The 24561-nt window shown below is 33.9% G+C and overlaps 1 pseudogene across 1 annotated transcript; it reads left to right on the top strand.

Moving 5' to 3' along the window:
• The first annotated feature begins 18495 nt into the window (after positions 1–18495).
• On the top strand, positions 18496–24342 carry LOC143614557 (protein argonaute 4-like; annotated as a pseudogene). Its single transcript, XR_013150307.1, has 6 exons — positions 18496–18582; positions 19360–19602; positions 19702–19907; positions 19976–20182; positions 20268–20409; positions 23956–24342. The product of XR_013150307.1 is annotated as a protein argonaute 4-like (transcript).
• Positions 24343–24561: the final 219 nt, after the last annotated feature.

The following is a 24561-nucleotide window of genomic DNA, read 5'->3' as shown; positions in this document are numbered from 1 at the left end:
CATCATATAGTCTAAATCACACAAAAAAAATAAAACCGAAAACATGGTGAAAATAATGAGAAACGAAATATTAAAGGCGATAAAACCTGTAGCCTTCGATCTTGAACGTAAAGCTCTTCACCGGATGTTCTCGTGCCTTCCAAACCTCCACGAAACTCGAATGATAGCTCTCAAAAACTCCAAATTCGTCTGGGGCAGCAGGTTATGTTCAGGTTAAAGTTAGGGATATTTATATACTGAAAATAGGGCCCAACTTAACAAAAAAACGTCCTAAAAATAACATCAGCATTACCTAGAAGCCACGTGATGGGAATGGGGGTGCCCGGTCGCGCGGCGCGGCGTGTCAAAATAGGGGCGCCGGTCAGACCGGCCTGGTCTGACCTGTTCTTTCCTGACGCGTTCCGGATCTCCGTTTTAGCTCGTTTTTCGCCGTTTTCAATCGCGATCAACTCCCGGAACCTACGAAACATAAAAGTGTTAGTAGTATACAAATCTCGACTAAAAACGAACAGAAACTATTAAAGTATTAAATAAAATATACAGGGGAAACATAAACATTTAGCATTATATCATAAATCATGTTTAATACAATTAATACACAAATTAAAAATAGTTTAATGGGGCATTCAAAAGGTTTAACTATTTTAATAAATTCTATTTAATTAAAACATTCATTAGTTTTATTAGTTAAGTAACATATGAAAAGATGATGATGATGATAATAATAATAAAAATAATAATAATAATAATACAAGTAGTAGTGGTAGTTAAATAATAATTTTAATAAATTAAATGGGATATGTACATAAATATTTGATCTTGATTATGTATGTTTTAAATGAGTATGTAATACTACAAGGGTGGTAAAAGTATAATTGCATAGAAATGATCACATAAAATACATTAACGAAAATTGAGATTAATTAATAATATTATAAAAATATATAAATTTAAATATAAACAAAACCGAAAATTTAAAACGGGTCGGGTTTTCGGTTTTGAAAAATAACGTCGATCTTTGAATGAACCGAAAGACGTCACAAAAGGGAAATATGACAAGGACACTTATATATAGGATCTACCAGCGGCGTATCCACCATGCCCTTATAATATTGCATTTGTCCTGTTTTTCCAAAATCATTCCAAGTTTCGAGTTATTGAACACCACCATACTTATTATGCTTTCCATACGAGGACTTGGGTAATTACGTGTCGACCCATAGTTACCTTTATTGTCGGATGGTCCACATAATCTGTCCCATTGTGTGGGTTTCAAGATATAAACAATAAATACAATAAATTTTTATATGAAAACTTGGAAATCAAGCACGATGACTATCAAAATTAACAAAACATATATAAACAAATCGTTGAGGTCAAGGATATTGCGAACATATTGATGTCAAAATAAATAAACGAAACTATTGAAGTTTAAACAAAATGAATGATGTTATTGAGGTTCAAAATAAAATATAAATAGATGAAACTTTCGAAGTCTATAATACCACTATAAATGTAAACATTGAGGTTCAATAATAGTAAAATCGATGAATAATACTTTTGATTCTTGAAATAATATGGAAATCAGGAAAAACCTTAGGTTATCAATAACAACACGAATAAAACATCGAAGTCATGTCCATCAAAAAAATTAGTTGTAAATAACGTGGTCGAGAATAACATGGCAATTAAATGTAGAATTGAGCTAACAAAATATCAACTCATAAATCGAAAACGCATTGGCATAAAATAGATAAATGAAATTTTAATATCGAAATATCAAAATAGTTTGAGTTCTTGGAGTCAAACAACGTAAAACATAAACTTGAAACTTCGTTTAACGAATGAAATTCCCCATAAACATTAATTTTGAGTAACAACAAGATTACGCAAGTATATACTTTGAAACTTCGAAATCAAAGCAAAACATTGGGTTCAGATTGATGAGATATCAGAAAATAATTCGGTAAAACATTTGACGAAAAGAGAACTAAACAAATAATCAAAAAAATCGTGTAAAAATAATATAAATTCAACATGTACCTAAGCAAGTTTGAAATCCAAACTTCCACTAAACGATTACGTTTATGTGAAATCGGTCATAAAACGCGAGATTGATCAATCAATCAAGCCCTGTATATCCCACCGCATAGCACGCTATCGGTAGGGTCATGTGAGGGTGGGATATAGGCAAGTCTTTCCTCTATCCGTGAGAATAGAGAGGCTGCTTCCAGAGATACCCCAGGCTCATAAAGCTACATACAGGTAAACAGAGTAAACATACATCCTACAAGCAAAGAAACTTAGCAATACATAGATAGCAAACTACCAAAAAAGCAAGGAATCTGTAACCTACCAAGAATAGGGCATAAGAATCAAAAAGCAGCATCAAACAAAATATATACATAAACAACAAGGAGCCAGGCTAGCCAACTAGACCCTAAATACAAAGCTAAGCTAACTAGGTACCTTCCCCTAGAAGTCGTAAACCTTGATCCTACGTCTCCACGAATCTCTATCCTGGACCATGTCCTCAGAGAGGTGCAACTCTGTCAAGTCATGTCTAATTCTCTCATCCCAAGTCAATTTAGGCCTGCCTCTACTCCTCTTTCCTTCCACAATGAAGGTTTCCGCTACTCTAACTGGCGCTGTTGTCGGTCTCCTTTTCACATGCCCATACCATCTCAATCTCCCTTCCTTTATTTTCTCTGATATGCTAACTATTCCTAACCTTTTCCTAAAGACCTCATTTCTAATCCTATCTAATCTAGTGTGTTCGCACATCCACCTCAGCATCCTCATCTCTGCTACCTCCATCTTGCGCGCCTGTGTCTTCTTGATGGCCCAACATTCTGTTCCATACAACATTACAGGTCTAACTGCGACTCTATAAAATTTCCCCTTTAATTTGGATGGAAACCGCTTGTCGCACAAAACCCCAGTGGCTGCTTTCCACCTACACCATCCAGCTTGTATGCGGTGGGTTATGTCACTGTCTATCTCTCCATTGCTTTGGACAAACGAACCTAGATATTTAAACTTCGTTATCTGTGGAACCACCTGGTCCTCAATAGTGATATGTGTCATCGCTATCACCAACACCACTGAAGTCACAACAAATGTACTATGTCTTAGAACGACTCATTCTTAAACCTTTATCCTCTAAAGCTACATGCCACTCCTCTAGCCTTTCGTTCAAGATTTGTTTAGTCTCAGCCACTAACACAATATCATCTGCAAAGAGCATGCACCAAGGGACAGGCTCCTGAATCGACTTGGACAGCTCATCCATGACTACCGTGAAAAGAAACGGGCTTAACGTCGATCCTTGGTGGAGTCCCATCTCCACCGGGAAAAAATTAGTATCTCCTACCGGCGCACGAACACTAGCTTTAGTCCTGTTATACATATCTTTAGTTAAGTCTATATATTTTCCAGGTACCCCTCTACCTTCTAAACTATCCCAAATTAGTCTACGTGGCACACTGTCATATGCTTTTTCAAGGTCGATGAATACCATATGTAGGTCCCTCTTTTTCTCCCTATACTTCTCCATTAATCTTCTCAGTATGTGTATCGCTTTCGTGGTTGACCGTCCTGGCATGAAACCAAATTGGTTAACCATAACCTGCGTTTCTCTCCTAATTCGAGTCTCAATTACTCTCTTCCATAATTTCATAGTATGACCTAACAACTTAATTCCTCTGTAATTTCCACAACACTGTAAAATGGTTCAGCAATTACAAATGACCAAACTCAGTTATAAACTTCGTAAATAATCCTCGAAAGGATTTGACACATAAAATTTCTTTGGTTATATTAAAATAGAATAATATATATATATATAAAGAAAAGAAAAGTAAATAATGATAATAAATAAAATAAAACAAGACGAATGTACTTGTCTTCTCAACGGTAGATTTGAGGTATGAAGGTTACGGTGAGGGTGGTGCCATGATTCCCCAACTGAATTTGTTGGCGTTGACGAAGGGGAAGAGGAAAATGCTCTCTTTAAAATTTGCTTAAGTTTATGAATCGAAAAATAATGTGATGATTTTATAATAATAACTTTTAAAAAAACTTAGTAATAATAATAATAAAAAAAATTTCTTAGCTAGTGTTAAAGTTTGCGACACTTTATGAAAATTTTAATGTAAAATAAAGGTTTCCCTTATGACGGCGTCCTATGAAAACTTTAAAAAGAATCTTCGACTAAAAATGGCTCGTTTTGATAGAACTGTTATGCTGATAATATAATAGCATCAATGGCTTAGGACAACGATTTTACTTTATCTAACGTTTTCATTTAACATTGAAAAATATTATATATAATAAGAAATATAATGGTAAAAATAATAATAGTGATCATAATAGTAGTGATGAAATAATAATGATAATAGCGATACTAATAATATTCATATAATAAAAATAATAGTGATAATAATAACAACCATATGTTTGACATAAAGTCTTTTTGAAGAACATCAACTTGATTAAATACCTGTTAATTAACTATTTTAAAATAATTTGAGGATTTGAAATTAAAGTATAAGGTGCTCATAAAAAATAAAAAAAATGAATGTGAAAAAACATGCATGGGTTTTAAAAAAAACAAATATGTATGTTTGACGAGTATGAAGGGACTAAGCATTGGTGCAAGGCTACGAGTGAAACTTCAAGTGATCAGAGAATGCGGTTTGAGAAATTGCATGGCGGAATCAAGTTAGGCCTTCCGAAACATAGTAGGCGTGTTTGGGTCACTATAATGGTAGCAGGCTTGAAGTGCGAGCATATGGTTAGGATACATGGTTGGGTAACAGGTCGTGGGAATAAGTGAGTGGTGTTGTATAGGTTTTTGGCAAGAGTTGGTGGTTGAAACTACTAGAATTTGGAGCATTTCGATATGATATTATAGTATAGTGGTGGGATATACATATGTTACACCAAGGGTGTGTTCCCGTACAAGACTTTTTGTTGAGGTAAGTTTGAGTGTCAAGGAGTTGTGTTGGGTTTGGAATGGTTCAGACATAGTTTTGAATTTACTATTAATGGATTTTGGGTTAACATAGTCGGGATCACGATGGTCAACAACGTGGTAATCTGAGTTGTCATTTTGCGGGTTGAGTTTCGAGGATGACGTCGAGGAAAACAAGAAGACATACGGCGAAACGTGAATTATTCGCGTGACATGGGGCGTAAATATGAAATTTCGTATTAACAACCAAAAGGAACATCGGATCAATCTATATAAATCATAGATATAAGTAAAAAAATAAAATTAAATGAAACCAACTTTGAAATCAAAATTGAAATGTCCATGAACTATCACGAATTTTTGTATAAAAACCTTTTAAACTTTGAATAACCATATGAGTAGTGAAATCGATTTTATTTAAAAAACAGCGATTGTTCATGTACCACCATGACTCTTCGTATTCCAAATTCAAACCATAAAAATAAACGAACATATAGAAAGAAAATAAATTGAAAATCGACTATTCATGCATCACCATGACCTTTTGAATTTTCAATTCTAAACGATATAATTAAAACATATTCAAATTGAAACTCGACTATTCATTTATCACCATGACTTTTCGAATTTTCGATTATAAACTATAATAGTAAATGAATATTTAAATAAAGAAAATGAGTTGAAACTCGATTGTTCTCGTATTTCAACACAAAAAATGAAAATTCGTAATCAAATCAAATCGAAAGCCGGGTGTTCGTGTATCACCACGACTTGCAAAACATTCAGTTAAAACACATTGTAAAACATTGAGGGTCGGAGTCACACGTCGCATGAACCACCATGACTTGCGCGACATCCTTAGGAGTGCAACCATATTCTTTTCACAAAGAGAACATGATCACATTTAAAAACTTAAAGTTGTGATTCATATGGCGTTGAAAGTGGTATGTTTTGGGTTAATAGAGTTCATGCCCTTTCCTAACTCTCCAGGTAAGCAACCGAGTCCCGCGTCTGATTGGGATTTATGCGCATCGCTTATCCTTAGGTTTCAATAACCTTGGTGTCAAGAGTTTGGGAAAACAAGCACGTCCCACTTACAGTTTACTACATACCCGCCATAAATAACCATCTTTAAGAAGAAGAAATATCGGAACACCACAATAAAAATCGATTATTGAAAATGTTTAAAAAAAAATCTTTGCTTTTAGGCATAAGCCTTGGACTTGTGTGTGCTCGTGTAATTGAAATAATTGAATCATCAGTATAATAGTATTTGCGTACATGAGGCATAAACAAATTAATAATAACCAAATAATGTGCATTGAACAATCCAATAAGGCTCACATAATTTCTAATCATGCAACCTAAACAATTAAGCAAATAAACTATAACCAACTAGACCACTGCATCTAATGTCCTATCTTATAGTCACGGCTCTGATACCTATCTGTAACACCCCGGCTAAAGCGGAATACGCTCGAGTGTGATGTACAGATTGCTCAAAACACATGTGACACTATTAAGTGACAATATTATCATTAATTAATTTATACATCAAGTACACAAGTTTGTAACAAGAATTACAAAGAAAATACGAGAACAATTAACAACTTGTCCATTTATTAAAATAACCTAAGTTCTAGTGTCATCTCTGTTTCATCCTCTAATAATTGTACCTGTAACATATATATAAAATAAAGTCAACTAAATGAATAGTTAGTGAGTTCACACAGTTTAAATACTATATAAAAACCATACAATTCCATGAAAACTTGTGAAAAGCACGTAAGGGTTCTTTACACTAGAATCAAAGGTCCCGAGTGTAAAGAATAAATGAAGGTCTTTTCCAGTTGGGATTGTACACCAACGTACTCAGATCGGAGTCTCTTTTCCACTAGAAACAATGGTCCTGAGTGTAAAGGGGGGGTATGATAATACTTATCGAAGAAATCCATGCACGTAATATTTGAGCAAGTAACAAGTAAACACACAAGTCCATGTAACGAATTGTATTTTGTAAATAATGAATAAACAAAATTGTAATTTGGATAGAATATATATGCTACCCCCAAAATGTGTAAAAACGTTAAAAATGGGGTGAGAAACTCACATTTGATATTGGAGACAACTTGAAATAATAACCGAAAGCGAGTTAACAAACGAAGAAATTGAATCTCACAAAACTATAAATAATAACGAAGATACAAAATCAAGGACTAGCTACTGGAGTTATAAAGTTAATTAACTTATGGCAAAAGGGGACTTGGGAATTTTTAATGAGTTTAACAAAAATGAATAAAGTTTATATAAATCATTTGATGTTTATTATTTGAAGAATAATTTGTAGACAAATAATTATAACTTATTAATATAACACTAAATAACAATATTAATTACAATTTATGATTACACATTTTATTTTTATTCTAGTAACATAATTAATTAATTTACTAATCAATTTAACATAAATGTTTTGCATGAATTATTTAAAGAAATTATAGATATTAGTTTATGTTGAAATAAAATAAATAATAATTAATTATTTAGAGAAATCAAGTATACTAGTTCTATTATAAGAAATCTTTAATTAAAACTATTTTGTATATATCATAAAAATAAAAAGGTTTATAAGTGTATGATGATCAACGAATAATAACATCTAGATGATATTTATATATGTTCTTGCAAAATAACTAGTTTTGACATAATATTTAGAAAATCAAAGTGTTTATCTTGGATATCCATGATCATAGTGATTTCTTATAACCAAAATATAAGATTTTTATGATAAAAGTAACATGATCATGAAGAACAACTTATGAACAAGTATGAACATTCAAGATGAATATCAAAGCAAAAGCTACAAAATGCATGAAATGGTAAAAACTTACTTGTTAGTGCTCTTAAGCTTAAGAAAATAATGTATTAAGGTGTGAATAAGATGGATGATTAGTCCTCCTTTTATAGTGGATTTTTAGAGTTGTTATGCTTTATAAAATTTAAGAAATTAAATCATGTTTAATACAATTAATAGACAAATTAAAAATAGTTTAATGGGGCATTCAAAAGGTTTAACTATTTTAATAAATTCTATTTAATTAAAACATTCATTAGCTTTATTAGTTAAGTAACATATGAAAAGATGATGATGATGATAATAATAATAATAATAGTAATAAAAGTAGTAGTGGTAGTTAAATAATAATTTTAGTAAATTGAATGGGACATGTACATAAATATTTGATCTTGATTATGTATATTTTAAATGAGTATGTAATACTACAAGGGTGGTGAAAAGTATAATTGCATAGAAATGATCACATAAAATACATTAACGAAAATTGAGATTAATTAATAATATTATAAAATATATAAATTTGAATAGAAACAAAACCGAAAAATTTAAACGGGTCGGGTTTTCGGTTAGAAAATTAATGAATGTTACACAAACTATGTATCTGAGCCTCTTTGTTTTGTACAGATTATTGTTTTGGGCAAAAATCTGCTAAGGATAATGTATCCAAATCTGTTAAGTGAGGTATAGTGCTAACACGACAAAAGCGAGTGTATAATCGAAATCTTGATGAACACAATGATTTGATCACGGGACCACGGTTAGCGTTAAAGGATATAGGATTATACGAGTTACCTCTTTGTTGGGTGAAGGTAGGCATTCCGGATGAGTAGTTGGGATAAGAGGAGTATGCAATAGGAGTTGGTCATCCAGAAGCTATGGTTTGCATGGGGATTATATCTCCTTCATGAACTTCGGAGGATCGTTGATGTTGAACTCTGGAGGATCCTTGATTCTGAAAGAAGGATCCTTGAGGTTGTGAATTATAGGATCCCTGGTGATATAACCCAGAAGATCATGGTTGAAGGATGGATGATCCTTGTGGGAAAGTTGGGGATCCTTGAGTTAGTTGACCCATGGATCCCGGTTGAAGGATAGATGATCCTTGCCGGAAGTATGAGGATCCTTGAATCTGTTGACCCATGGACCCTTCTTGAAGGATAGATGATCCTTGAGTAAACTGAGCCATGGATCCTGGACTAGTAAAATCCAGCATCTTGGGTATCAGGGGAGTGTGATCCTCCGCTGGCCTCTTATTCTTCCTGAGATCTTCTATCTCACGAAGGATCCTCTGATTGGTCTTGTTCTGCTGCTCCATGTATGCTTTAACCTGCGAAAACATAGATGAAACATCATTGTTAGTATTAACCACCGGGGTTGCAGCAGTGGTTCTTGAGCTCTGGAAGACTGACAGCTGTGCCTTGCTTCCAGCAACAGCGGGTCGTGGTGCTCCCGTGATTGACGGAGACATCGGCGGCAAAGTCCTTGATGAGAGAGGAACCGTAAATGGCATGGTTGATGAAGCAGAGGTTGATTGAGAGGCCATTGATAGTGATATGGGTATGAAAAAATCGAAAATTGATAAGAGTAATATGGATTATAGCACCAATTGCCCCATGGTGGGCGCCAAATTGTTTTGGACAAAAATCTGCTAAGGATAATGTATCCAAATCTGTTAAGTGAGGTATAGTGCTAACACGACAAAAGCGAGTGTATAATCGAAATCTTGATGAACACAATGATTTGATCACGTGGGAAAAACACTTGATTATGATAATCTTTACTTCGGTCAAAAACTAACAAGGTAATCTTTGGTCGAATTGCTTCGGTCAAAGATTAACAATGTAATCTTTGGTCGGATGGTACGTGATTATTATAACCTCCAGCACAAAAAACCCTCGGACGGTGAAAACTATCACCGTCAAGTTTATTGATAGTAAAAGGTGATTACAAATGTTGTGGAGTTTATGATCGATGTTACAAAGTAAACTCGTGAGTAGAGAGAGTGATTGTTTCTGCTCTAGAGTGTGTGTAAGTACATGTGTTTTCTAATCGATCATTACTCGATAGTTATAAAGAAAATATCATTAACAACAATTCCTAACAATCCGCAAGTCCTCCACTAGCCGCTCCCATTACTTTGAACACGTGCCATAGGAGTTCCAGTAGCGAAATAAGTGGAAGAACAAGTCTAAGAGCCGTTGTTGACAATTAAACATCAATCTTCACACGAAGTCGTCCATTACTAGCTAAGTTCAATAAAGATCCTGGATCCATACTCCAGCTAGAGAATATTCCATGAGGATAATTGATGCAAGCACGCCTTAAAATTGTTATACCTGTCAAACACATCACCATACTAAATGCAATCATTAGTAAACAAATAATACCGAGGATCATTGATCCTTTATAACTTGTTACATATCTTAAGGATAATCTATCCATAAGATAGTTAAGGATTAAGGATCCTCAGCATAAAATTTATGCCCTAACAATTATGATGACATGTTTCGATATTTTTTTCATGTTGTGGTTATATATTTGTTTTTTGCATTTGCGTTTTCACTAGCGTTGATATTTTTGAGATGTAAATAGGTAAACGGGTCTGCAACGAATAAAGTGATCATAGTTGTGTGTCAATAGTGTTCAATTGATGAACAAGTTAAACTTTTAATCTACCAACAGCAAGAAACCTCTCGAAGTTACCTTATGACCAAATCACTTAGCACAATATGTATAAATCCCTAATGCCGTTTTCTCTCTTATTTTTAAAGAAAAGGTGTAGGGTTATGTTATTACAATGGCTACTCATGGAATTTGGTAGGAAAATTGTTATCTGGATTTTAGTTTGTTTAATAGTTTTGGTTAAATCAGATTTAAATTACTTTATCCAACCACTTTTCTTTCTATGTGACTCTTTCACGTAAATTTTTACTTCATGGCGCATTAGATATCACACATAACCTAAATCGAACCGTTCATAAGTGAATGGGTTAAAATTTTCCCTCTAGAATTAGTGCTTCATCTAACATACTAGATGAAATATAATATACTAAAAACTTAAATTAACTTCTACTTTAACAAGAAGTCTATTCAGATTAACAACTCTGTTGCGTGTTAAAGTCTATTCAGATTAACAACCCTGCTGCAACGCGACGGGGTCTTAAAACTAGTTCAAATTAAAAGATAAGCTATTTAATTAGTGTAACGTGACTTTAAAACTAACTCACTACACATTTTTAGGCAAACCTTATTGTTTCAAAGTGTAACCTTTTTAACAAGAAGTATAAGCATCTGACAAAAATGTATGTAGCCAAATAAAAACTTATGATAGGCTATCTCCAACTAAACATTGTTTCTATCAAAGTTCATAGTCATCTCGTATCACTATCTATATAACTCAAAACCTACTACTCATCTTCCCATGGTTCAACACGACTACATCATCGCCTATTTTGCATTAGAACTTGCGAAACCCAAAGCCTTAGTTCTTATCACTAGTTGTAACACCTCGGATTTTTCAAATTAATATTTTTATTAAATGACCCGAACCGTTTCGATGTTCGTAAAATTTTATCCATAAAAATACCGCACTTATCGAGTTTAATTAATTGTTATAATATTATTCTTAATTATTTATATAATTATAACTTTCAAATTATGGCAATATTAACCCCAAACTAAACTTTTGTCCAATTTTGTTTCCACCTTCTATCTCCATGGACTAATGTGCAAATTATAACCCATCTGATTTGTTTACCAGGATCCAAACCCTAGACCCGTCAATTTAACCCGTTTATACTAAACCGTGTCTTGGTCCTCAAGTTTCGTAATCTTTTTGGCAATTGAACAATATATGCGTTATACATACCATCTTCAGCCTAACCAACGATTTAATTTAGTTAATTTGATCAATTGTGATCCGTTTTCTTATTATATACATACCGACACTAAATCGACCTCAATATATATGACAAACTGAAAATTTTTCTTACTTTTTCAGACACTTATCACGACTTGACTCAAATTTTCGGGACGAAAATTCTTTAACATGGGAATGATGTGACACTCGTCAATTTCAGGTTAACTCCGTTAACTCAAACTCCGTCAATTCAAACTTAAGATCACTGGATCTATATCGCACATCTCATTACATTTAAACTAAGGTTTAAATGACGCTTGACAATTACTACATGTGTAGTCTTTCGGGATTGCACCGAAACGCAAACGAGTTGACGCAAACAATTGGTGAATAAACGAAAAACGTCAAAACAATTATTATGTGATAATTATTTGTTAGACTTATGTGTTATGTGATAACATTTTATAAAACGTTAACTCAATATGCAAACTAGTTAAAATAAGCTAGAATAGTACAAATTAGAAGTTGAGGGACCTAGATGTAACATGTTATTATAAATAATAATATTAACCTAAACCCTAACACTCCCTCTCTCTCTCTACCCGATCGGGCCCCCCTTCTCCCTCCCTTGGCTGCCGTCGACATACACAAACATACATACAATCAATTTCAAGCTTTTCGTTGAAGAATCAAGGTGCTAGGAAGGTATAAAAAACTATTCTATGCATCCTTTATGCTTAATTTTGATTTTGAATGGGTTAATCTAAAACCATAGATTTCGAAAATTATATATATGGTGCTCATATGCTTTGTTTTGATTAGATGATGTTTAATTATGTATTGATTGTTGATTTGATAACTAGAATTGATGTTATTGCATGTTAATCGCTTGTTTCTTTGATTTTGAGTTCAAGTAAAACCCTAATCATGTATGTGGTGTGTAATTGATGTGCATGGATAGTGATTATGGTGTCTAGAATGTCATATGAACGGATTGTGGTCTATAGATGGTTAATATGTTGAGTTTGGATGCAAACTGTTTCTGGACAGATTATGTTGTTGATGTTCAATGGACTGTAACGAATTGTTAATGTGGAAATTGGTTGAGGTTGTTAACACCACAGGGTGCTATGTTGAGTCTAGTTTCTATAAAGTCCAAGTTTGTAATTTTTGGACGAGTAAAAGTTAATTTTTATGATTTTACAAAACTGAAGTGCAAATCTGAGTTGTGAGACCTGCTGTTAAGTTGTTTTGTAATTATCATATCTCATGAACTACAAGACCAAATGGGTTGGTTCCACTTCTGAAAGTTAACTTGTTGAGTTAAGAACCTAACCCAATTGGTCTTGCATTAGTTGGATTTTTTACTTAACGGGAATTTCAAATAACATTCTATTGCGCATGAATTTGATTGTTGTGAGTTTGCTGTAATGTTTTGATCATTGTGAGAAATCTATGTGGAATAAAAATATAATAAAATATGTTCTGGAAACCTAACACATGTATGCTTTTGTGACGATTTTTGGTGAATTAATTGAGATACTATGATCTGTTGAATAGGGTAGTCTTTCAAGTAGAATTCTGTCGTGATGAAACTAGTTGCTGAACTTGGTGAAAATACATGGAACGTGCTGTTACCAGATAATTGTTATGTTTTGACCAAATTGTCCTTGCGGGGAATATTTGCTAAATATGTACACCATTAACACTTGACACATAAATAGTTGTTCACGCACGTAACGTATCACAAATGTGCTTGTTAAGTCACACACGAGTCACAAACGAAACACGAAACGTATTTTGTGCATAGGTATTATGTGCCGAGTCTAGAGACTCGATAATAGTTCCGACTCTTAGAAAATCTCCTTGTTGTTATAGAACTCTAGTGAGAGTTTTCTGCGACGCGCATCACTTGGGTGACTTGTTTTTGGGAATTCTTCGCAAACAGTGAGTTTCACTTACCCCTTTTAAACTCTTTAAACGCTTTTCACTTGGGGGGAGATAACATACTCCGGAAACGCTTTTAGTTTTTGTTATGAAATTATATATCACTTGTAAAGGCTAAGTGGCAAATGAAATAACTGAAGTCCTACACATCGAACCGTTTAGTATTGGAAAATAGCGAGTCATTGTTGAGTAGTACTACTGGGTTTGACAAACCCCACCCAACGCTAAACTCGACTGGAGGTCGAGTGGGTGTAATCTTGGCTAAACACATTACCATTGTCGGGATAGACCTGGTGGCAAGGCACATGATAAACAGTCAGCTTCGGTGTCGAACACTTAGTAATACTTGTTGTATAGGCTAGCTACCTATCGATATATAATTGATTTAACACTATCTGGTAACGCAAAATGCTAAACGCTAAACGCAAAACGCTGAACGCAAAACACTAAACGCTTTATTTTATATAAACTTGTGAACTCACCAACCTCGTGTTGACACTTTTAGTATGTTATTCTCAGGTAGCCGAGGCGGGCGCGCGGTATAGGATCATGCATTATTTGATACGCTATTGTTTATGCAAACTTGTTTTAAACTGTCATCAATTGGGTTTTAAGTCGTCCTGCGTGGCGCAACTATTGGGTTTAATTGTTTTTACGCTTCCGCACTTATTTACACTTAACTGTTTTCGTGGTTTGAAAGCTTTATTTACGGTTTGATTATAACTGATGATTCCGTTCCTGTTAGTTCACACCCTCTGACGGTAAAACTCCGTTAGTGGATTTGAGGGTGTGACAATATACTTATAAATGATCTTAATAATCAAATTTAACTTGCAGTTAGCATCATCAAACATCGTCGTCCTTAACCTTATATTTAATTTCATTATCACCCAGTTTGCTTCGTGTTTGCGAATTCGTTGTGCCGGCCCTGTTTCTTACAGTTGACACTCTATTTAACATCATACAAGGTAATTAAGTTATGAATTACATTCATCACTGTTCGATTAACATTAACCCTAACCTAAATCTAATTAACAACAATGAATTTATTCAATTGTGATTTTTAGGGTTTATATTGATATGGGTTTCCGCTTCTGTTAGTTTATAAATAATCAAACTGATGTTATAATTATGGGTGTGCGTGGTGCGGTTTTTTACTAAGACCAAACCAAAAAACCAAACTTTCGGTTTTATGATTTTTTTAAAACCATTCGGTTTCGGTTTTTTCGGTTTTGGCTTTTGGTTTTTGGTTTTGGTTCGGTTTTGGATGCGGTTTTTCGGTTTGCTAATCGAGCCAAAACTTTTTGGCCAAAAAGCATATGATATTGAATTTGGACATATTATATTTTTTAAATAATGATTAATAGAATATTGAATATTTGGACTTCAGATATTAAAAGTTAATAAAAATACATTTAAAATCAAAATTCAAATAAAAAACCTAGTACTATTAGTCATTAACCATATAGAAAGCAAATAGATTTGTTATTAACCATACGTAAACTAAACAAATAGTCATCGGTAGATTTTGTTTTAATGGTTATAGACTTACGGTTATGATATTATGGTTATTTCAATTTTTGGTTATTTCGGTTCGGTTTTTCGGTTCTTAACAAAAACCAAAACTGAACCAAAACCGAACCAAAACCAATAGTTTGGTTTTTGCTAAAGTTCAAAACAGTAATGAACCTAAAAAAAGGAGCTCTAATATGATCAGATTTATAAGTAAGCATCTCTTGTAAAATATAAGCAACGCCAAACCCCTCTAAAGCCCAAACCTCCATTTCTCCTACAATAATAACTCTTTATAACTGGAAAAACCTTGTTATGAGCTATCACATGTCTTTCCTTTTTTCTCTACCATTTCACCACCAAGGCATCTTGAAAGTGAATCGTATTCCATGAATATGATATCTATCTAGTGTGATGTATGGAATAGTGGAGTGTTGGAGTCTTTCTATTGATCGGTCATGTCATATAGGCCCGAATTGGACATCCAATTGCTTCGATTTGTTTCGGTTCTTAACAAAAACCAAAACTGAACCAAAAACGAACCAAAACCAATAGTTTGGTTTTTGCTAAAGTTCAAAACCGAACCACCGGTTTCTAATACGGTTTGGTTTTTATGGTTCAGTTTTTTTGGTTTTTTCGGTTTCAATTCGGTTTCCTTAGTTGAATTATTTTTGCTTATTATTATATTGTCATGTACACACACACAACTCCGAGGCTATGCCTCAATCTTCAAATAAATTTTTTCTTAATTAATTTAAATCAAATTAGATTGCCTTTTATTTTGGGAAATTCTTTAAGTATTCCCTACTTTTGTTTTTACTTCCTCACCTTAAGGCTAGGTAGTACGACAAGTTCCTGTAGTAACTGGAAGGGAACTATGAGTCGGGCATTAACAAAACGGTTTTGAGAACCCAAGGTAAGACGTTATTCCTTACATGGATGTTGAGTCTAATATTTCTTCTGTGTTCCAACATCTCTTACAAGCCTGATCAATGAAGAATTTAGACTACATCATTTAATAGGTTCACCGATGATATTCTGCTCATCTCATGATTTGGGGTTGTAACACATAAGACTTGATTAAAAGTAATTGTTATTTCAATTCGATGTGATCATGTTTTCTATTCAATTTGAAACTGAAAAAATTATCTAAAATCAAAAGATAAAGAAGTAATAGTCTTTGGGTTGAGTTCATTACAACACACAAATCCATGTTTGAAAAACCTTTTTTTGCTATTTGTCACATGGTTTTATTTCGGGAAAGATATTGTGACTCGAGATAGATAAGTGGGACTTCTTACTCATTAGGTGGAATAGTTGAAGATGGTAACAAACGGAAGTTGGATAATTTTGAATATATTTATTTTATAGATTGATTTCTTTTGAGAACCGTTTTGAGTTTTAAGAACTTGAAAGAACTTAACGTAACAAATTTTTTTTGATTTTTTTATACATGTGTAATACGTAAGTGTAAGTAATGTACAAAAAATTACAGTATTTTTTTGCACACCGAATCGACTTATTACTCATGTGTAACTAACATTTAAACTTGTGTAATTATCAAAAATACTTATTCTTTCTCCTGATTCATTTTTTAATTAAATTTAATCTCAGCCACATATTTCATATCATATAATTAAATGGGTGATCTAAAATTGAGTTCTTAAAATTCTTACAACTCATCAAGTTCTCAAAATATCCCTTCCCTTTATTTTATAAATATATATATATATATATATATATATTTATATATATATATAAAGAGAGAGAGAGAGAGAGAGAGAGAGAGATGGGTGGGGGGGGGGGGGGGTTAAATGGTTGTATTAAAACACCACATGACAAATATAAAATAGATAAAGATATTTAATTGATGTCACGTGACTAGACCGCTAGTCCACTATGAATGTTTGCGCCAACCCTTATGTTTCATAGTGTAACATTTATAAGCACAAGGTCTTTGATCGACACACATGGAGACCTATATATAAACTTATAGTATTGTTCAACATGACCACAACATTGCCATCTTACATTGGATATGCTGAAACCTAAAGCTCTAGTCTTCTTCCCTAAGTATTGATTATTGAATTTTGGTGACCTAATTCATAGAAGAATTATATGGTAAAGTTGTGTATGTCGCAACCGAGACAAAAAAATAAAGTGATTTAATCCCGTATCAATTGAAATTAAAAGGGATCAAAATGGGAGGTGGAGCCCAATATTGCTTCTCTGCTCTAACATATCCTACAAGTCTCAACGAATAATTGAGACCACATCATTTTGATGGGTTCATCAATGAGATTTTGACCACCGCATGATTTGGAGTTTAAACACACAATAATTGAGACCACATCTTTTTCTATATGCATTTTTTTAAATCCGAAATAAACAAGTTTTAATGTGACCATAAACCTATAGGAAACATATTAAAAATTTATCTAGCACCTTGCATACGAAAGACTGTGCGCTTTTGCGTGTCGGTTAAGGACCCTGTCGCTTTGATGTGCCTCACGCCTTTTAAAATCAAGCCAGGGAGTAACAATACGTGGATAAGTTTATAGAGAACACACACAAATCTATGAGTCAAAATCCTTTTTCTTTTATTAGTTACATGGTTTAATTTTTGGAAGAGAGATTAAAAATTAAGATGGACCATCTGGATTTTTTAATCATTAGCTCACTTGAACGGCCGAGTGACTGGAGATGGTGATCAAAGAAGACTAGATAACTTAAAATATATTTGATTTGATTTTTTAAATATAAACAGATAAATGATCATATTAAAAGAGAAAAGAAAAGATCAAAACACCTCTTCATAAACCACAAGATGAATATTCAAGCAATACAAATAATATTAGTATCCGTAACCCCCACCTCATCATCATTATAACACAAATCAATGTCCGAGCAACACAAATGATATGTTTCCATTTCCATATATCCAAATTTCATCTCCATGAAAAACTCATGATATTCCTTATGTGACGAAGTAGTTTCACACCAACTCAATGTTCTCATTCAATATATTCGATATATATATAATAATAATAATAACACCCCTTAATAGTAATAATAAAAAAGAAACACAAAGTGAGAAAATGTTAAATAACAGTAAAAATAGCAGCAGCAGCAGTTTATGGGTAATAACAATATGATGACACGTCACCCCCTCCATGCTCCACATCCACATTATTATTTCCACATAAATACACTTGTACAACACACAATATAATACAATACAATACAATACATCACTCACGCCGTCTCCACTTTGGTGGGATGGTAAAGGCGGTTCGATCCCTGGCAATGACGGTTTATTGTAAGTAGTAGGAGGCAAGGTTAAACATTCAAAAAAAAATACATCACTCACACCCTCTCTCTCTCTAGAAACACAAATTAGGGTTTTCGTGCTCCTGTTGTTCGCTATTTTAGGTATAATCTCCTTGATTTCTTCCTTAATCTTACTACTTTCACTACGATTCTCCTTCGCCTGCTTCCGATTTGGTAATTTTTTCGGTTAAAAACCCCCAAAATGGGGCCAATGTTGGTTGTTTTTTGTGTGAATCGAGTTTGTTCGGTTTCTGTGATGTTTATTGTTTGAATCGGGTTATTATTACTGTAAATGTTTGGGGAAGTGAGTTTTTGTTTGGTATTTTGGTGTAAATTAGGGCTTTGAAAAGAATTTGGGGGAAATGAGTTTTGTTTTGTAGCTTCGTTTTACTGTTTGAAGAGATTTATAAGATTCGAGATCTGTAGATGTACGGTTCATTTTATTCTGTTTCCGTTTACAGCTAGCTGGTGTTTATTATTAGTATTAGTATTATTTTTCTATTCTGTTTTAGGCTTTTGTGTGATGTGACTGTTTAATGGAGTTTGCAGTTCTTGCTGGATTTACTGATTTTGGGTTTTTGTAGATTATTTTGTGGGTTTGAGTTAGATCTATTATTTTATTTCTTTTGCTTCAAAATTAGTTTTCAAACTTATGTCTGCATGTGTGTCATTTCTACAGATTCTTTCACCTTCTTTTTGCCTTTTGTTTTTACTTTTACTTTTTTATTTTCTTGAGTGATTTACTTTTTATATCCATAAAAAATACCCTGTTTCTTTTTTATTTATTTATTTTTTATTTTTTATTTTTTGATATAAAGTTATAAACTACCAGATGTTTTGAGTTCCATAAACTGAAATTGTTCAACTTTTTTTACACAGGAACTAGTTATGGATTCACAAGAAAAAGATGGTAATGGAGTAGTCAATGAGGCTCTGCCACCTCCTCCACCTGTACCAGATGATGTGGTCCCTGAACAAGCCCTTGAACCGGTCAAGAAGAAGGTGAACCGCGTGCCGATGGCTAGGCGAGGGTTAGCCTCCAAGGGCCAGAAGGTTCATCTGTTGACTAATCACTTTAAAGTCAGCATGTCAAATGTTGATGGCCATTTCTTTCACTACAGTGTATGTCTTTAATTATTGGATAACCATGTTTATTGTTTCAATGTTCATACTCTTTATAAGCTGTTTAAATGTTTAATATCTTCGCATCGGATCAAACAGGTTGCTCTGTTTTATGAAGACGGGCGTCCTGTTGATGGAAAAGGCGTAGGACGAAAAGTTCTGGACCGAGTTCATGAAACATATGGTAGTGAGCTAGCAGGGAAACAATTTGCATATGATGGAGAGAAAAGTTTGTTCACAATTGGATCACTTCCAAGGAACAAGCATGAACTCACTGTGGTTTTGGAGGATGTTACATCAAACAGGTATGCCACATATCAATCAATTCAGGTTGAAATTAAAATATGATATTTAACAAGTTTTACATGTTCAGAAACAATGGAAACGCGAGCCCTGAAAATTAAGATAAAAAAAGAATGCGTCGCCAGTATCAATCAAAAACATTCAAAGTTGAGTTAAGTTTTGCAGCCAAGATTCCAATGCAATCGATTGCACAAGCTTTACGTGGTCAGGAGTCAGAGAACTCTCAGGAAGCATTAAGGGTTCTTGATATTATTCTCAGGCAACATGCTGCGAAACAGTAAGTTATACTGTGATTGTTTTAATATAAGTATTTAACTGTTTATTAATTCTTCTGGCTAACTTTGATTTGTTTTATGTGGCAGAGGCTGTTTACTTGTTCGCCAATCATTCTTCCACAATGATGTGAAGAACTTTGCCGATGTAGGAGGTGGTGTTCTCGGTTGCAGAGGATTTCATTCCAGTTTTCGTACTTCCCAAGGCGGTCTTTCTCTTGATATTGGTATGGTCTGATGTTGCTGCATATGTATGTTTATACTGAGGTGGCACAAGGGCCCAAGGGGGTTGACATGGATAACTATTTGTCTATATTTTTAGATTTTCATAAATATATAGTCTGTTTAGTTATTGTAATAATCTAATCTTGAAGTTTTATTCATTAAAAATATACTTTTGGCTTAACTTTCTAGTTGACCCAGATCACTAGTTCATTTTCTTTCATAAATACATAGTATTTTAAATTTCATAATAATCCAATCTTGAAGTTTTATGCATAAAAAATACACTTTGAACTATTTTGACCCGTTTTTCTTTTTCACATTTAAAATATTTTTTGATTTTGCTTGTTTGGTTTGATTAATAACTGAATTGAGTTGACGTTGCCACCTCTAACATTATATATTTTTAAAAACATACCGCACTCGGGATCTTCTGATATCGCGCAATACGCCCGAGCAAGTAGTTCACATTCGTTGGGTGTCCACAGTATAGTGGTCTTTTTAGTCCGAGGTTTGCCAACAGGTTTCTCTACGTGCCCACGTCCGCTTCCACGTTGGCTTGAACCACCGCGTGTCTCCGGGACGGGTTGTGACTCCGGGTTGATTTGTGTCTTCGGCACTGTCTCGTCGTCGGGTTCCGGAACCAGCCATCATATTCGTGGTTGGGTTTTAGAAACCGGGCACCATATTTGGGTTAGGGGCTTCAGAAATTAGATATCGAATGTACGAGACCATTTGCGGGTCGAACGGATACGAGGTTTGAGGGATAGGGATTGTTGGCATCGAGACTGTAGATGGGTTCGGTTGTGGATTACTTGGGTCGGGATTGTTTGCGTTGCCTTGTCGGGCGTATGCGGCAAAACCTAGCATTTGGTTGTTGTAGGGAAACATATTGGTTGGTGTTCTTAAATATATATTTGAGTGTTTTATAGAGAATTAGTAGAAGTGTGTATAAAAATTGAAGTTTGAGTTTGTTTTTATAGGAGATTTGTGTTAAAATTTTAAAAAAGTTTTTCTTTTATCTACCGGTAATATTTGTTAACGATAATCTTTTTTAAACGTTGTGCCATTCATGCGTTATACACAAAACTCAAGAATACATTCAATGATCATATGTATAAACAAACTTCATTTTCGAGTAATACATATGGATATGGTGGGTTCATTTAGTAAATGATCCCCTTATATATTTTATTCGTTTTTAACACAAAGAAACTATTTTATCAGCGATCTAATTAGTAATACGTTGCCATTTCTGTTGGCCCATCTGTTTATGATGCAGCGGTAAAAATGATAATAGAAATCAGATCACGTTGATTCAGTGAATACCTGTGATGATCTTCCAAAAACCCTCCAAATCCCACCCAAAGGTCAGAGAAAGTGAAGAGAAAAATGATTATTATCAAAATTCAAGTATGTCCCTCCAAATTACATAAGAAACATATAAATGGAGTTTCTAATACGAGATGGGCCCAAAAAAGGCCATGGGCCTAATACAAACCCAAAAAGAAAAATGCAAAACTGCTGAAAAACAATAGAAGGTCCATAACTTTATTTAGAAGGTGTTTTTGGGCTTCGGACATGGCCCAAACTTCGATTTGACTGGTAATGGGCTTGAAATGGAGATTCGTGGGCCAAGTTATGCCCGTTTTCGTGGGCCACCTTTGGAGGCACAATCATAAGCCTCCAAATATAACATGGCCCGTTCTTCAATAATTGGGCCCCATCAGTGTACAAGAAACTTATCCCTTATTTGTTCAACCCTATCTCTAAGCAAATATATATTAAGCTACATATATGGAATTCATATTATCACATATACTTAAAGCAAATAGCAGTTGAAAAAGTTACAGAAGACATTGAAAACACTACCAAAACTACCAACAAGCTCCCCGATTCAGATTTGTAGACGTCACTTTTGAAGCAGCTTCAAATCGAAACGACTTCCCACACACTTTCCACAACGTGCTCCTCGTCTCAAGCTTCGATTTGACTGGTAATAGGCTTGGAACGAGATTCGTGGGCCAAGTTATGCCCGTTTTCGTGGGCCACCTTTGGAGGCACAATCATAAGCCTCCAAATATAACATGGCCCGTTCTTCAATACTTGAGCCCCCATCAGTTTACAAGAAACTTATCCCTTATTTGTTCAACCCTATCTCTAAGCAAATATATATTAAGCTACATATATGGAATTCATATTATCACATATACTTAAAGCAAATAGCAATTGAAAAAGTTATAGAAGACATTGAAAACACTACCAAAACTACCAGCAAGCTCCCCGATTCATATTTGTAGACGTCACTTTTGAAGCAGCTTCAAATCGAAACGACTTCCCACACACTTTTCACGTAAATAAATCTTAATTCCTCAAATAGTCGTATGTGGGGTAAAACTGAAATCCAGTTACAAAAGATATCGGCGACAAAGATGTCGACACTGCCGGCGGTTCCTAAAATCATCAAAACACGAAGAGAGAAAGAAAAAGTACGACTACCTCCTTTGGGGAGGTTTGATTTTAGTTGGATGATTTGGCTTTCAGGTATATTTTTAACTTCAATACATTAATGGGAGAGAGAGAGATAATTAAGGAGAAACTTACGAAAATATTAATCTATCAAATTACATGTTTAACCTTCTAACTAAAAAAAGAAAAATAAAAAGAAAAGTTTTGATTGGTTAAGAGAAGTTTTCATAGTTTTCATAAAACTATAGGGTTTTCATTTAAACCCTCCCATATATACATAGAGTGTCGTTACTGTACGCTAATCTCTTATCGTACGATAGGTACGCGAGGTCTTCAAGCGTCCGATCAAAATTTTCTTAACACGCGCCTGATTTTTTCTAAAAGGGTAGGATCGTCAAAATAATCTCCCTAAACATCCATAAAATCACTCCAAAAAATAACCGCACTGAATCCAGCGACGATTAAGCGTACGAAACAACTACCCTAAAAATCAACTGAACAACTCTAGACGAATAACGAAGATGGAGAAATCGAAGAACCCTAAATCATATGCAATGAGAAAAGAAATAAGATCAAAAGAAAACGAAGACAGACCTCATATTACTATCAAAGCTTGTGTTTTTATGATTACTGTAATTGTTTTAGGGTTTCATCATTGTAAATATGTAACCATTGATTTTGTAAGCGTTTGACAAGCGTTTGTATTGCTTTGTACCATTCTATATATTTCAAATGAAATTATGCTTTAATTTTTGGCTTAAGTGTAGTACAAGCGTTCTATGATTTGTGTTAATATGGATATAGTCTTAAGAGTTTACAAAGCGCTTTATTATAATTGTATCATTTGCTTGTATGAAATTAATTCTAGATATGCATGTAAGCGTTTTATAAGCGTTTAGGATAATTATAGCAAGTTGATGTATGGAGTTAATTCTTCTGGATATGTATGTAAGTGTTTTGTAAGTGTTTGGGATGATTATAGCAAGTTGATGTATGGAGTTAATTATGAATATGTCTGTAAGCGTTTTGGATGATTATAGCATCTTGATGTAGGGAGTTAATTCAACATATGTCTGTATGCGTTTAGGATGATTGTAGCAAATTGATGTATGCACTTAATCTTAATGTAGTCTTAGCGTTTATTAAGCTTTCTATGTGTGATTTAGTTAAAGCTAAAAATGCAGGGGATAAAAAGAATGATCTTAAACGAAAGAGTGTTGATAATAATACTAAACACGTTGATGCTGGAGTGAAAAATCTTAAAACAAAACATGTTGATGCAAACTCTGATTCAGACTTTGAAGCTCCAATCAACAAGTTGTTAACAAAGAAGAGGAAAGATGTAGAAGATAGTACCTCTGACTCGGACTTTCAAAAACCAAAGAAAAAAGTTGTTAAAGAAAAGAAGACAACTGAGAGGATACAAAGGAAACGTTTTGTTGGATTTATAAACAAAATGTTGCGAGTGTTGTGAAACAACGACCTATTAGCAACCAACATTCATAGTAGATAAATATAAGAACATAATATAGAGAGAGATAGTATAGAACGATGAATAAGAGAAGTCTTCTTATTGAGTATCTAAGATCAAATACAAGAACCCTCTATTTATAGAGTCATAATATTAATACAATTTAATGGTAATGTGGGGGTTAGAATATGGATATTCATCAAATCATAATTGTTCATAACA

This window comes from Bidens hawaiensis, unplaced genomic scaffold, assembly GCF_021521415.1.
Source record: "Bidens hawaiensis isolate Kalapana, Puna unplaced genomic scaffold, B.hawaiensis_p1.1 tig00040308_1, whole genome shotgun sequence".
NCBI lineage: Eukaryota > Viridiplantae > Streptophyta > Magnoliopsida > Asterales > Asteraceae > Bidens > Bidens hawaiensis.
The sequence above is the reverse complement of the archived record's forward strand: the minus strand, read 5'-3'. Positions and strand labels throughout refer to the sequence as shown.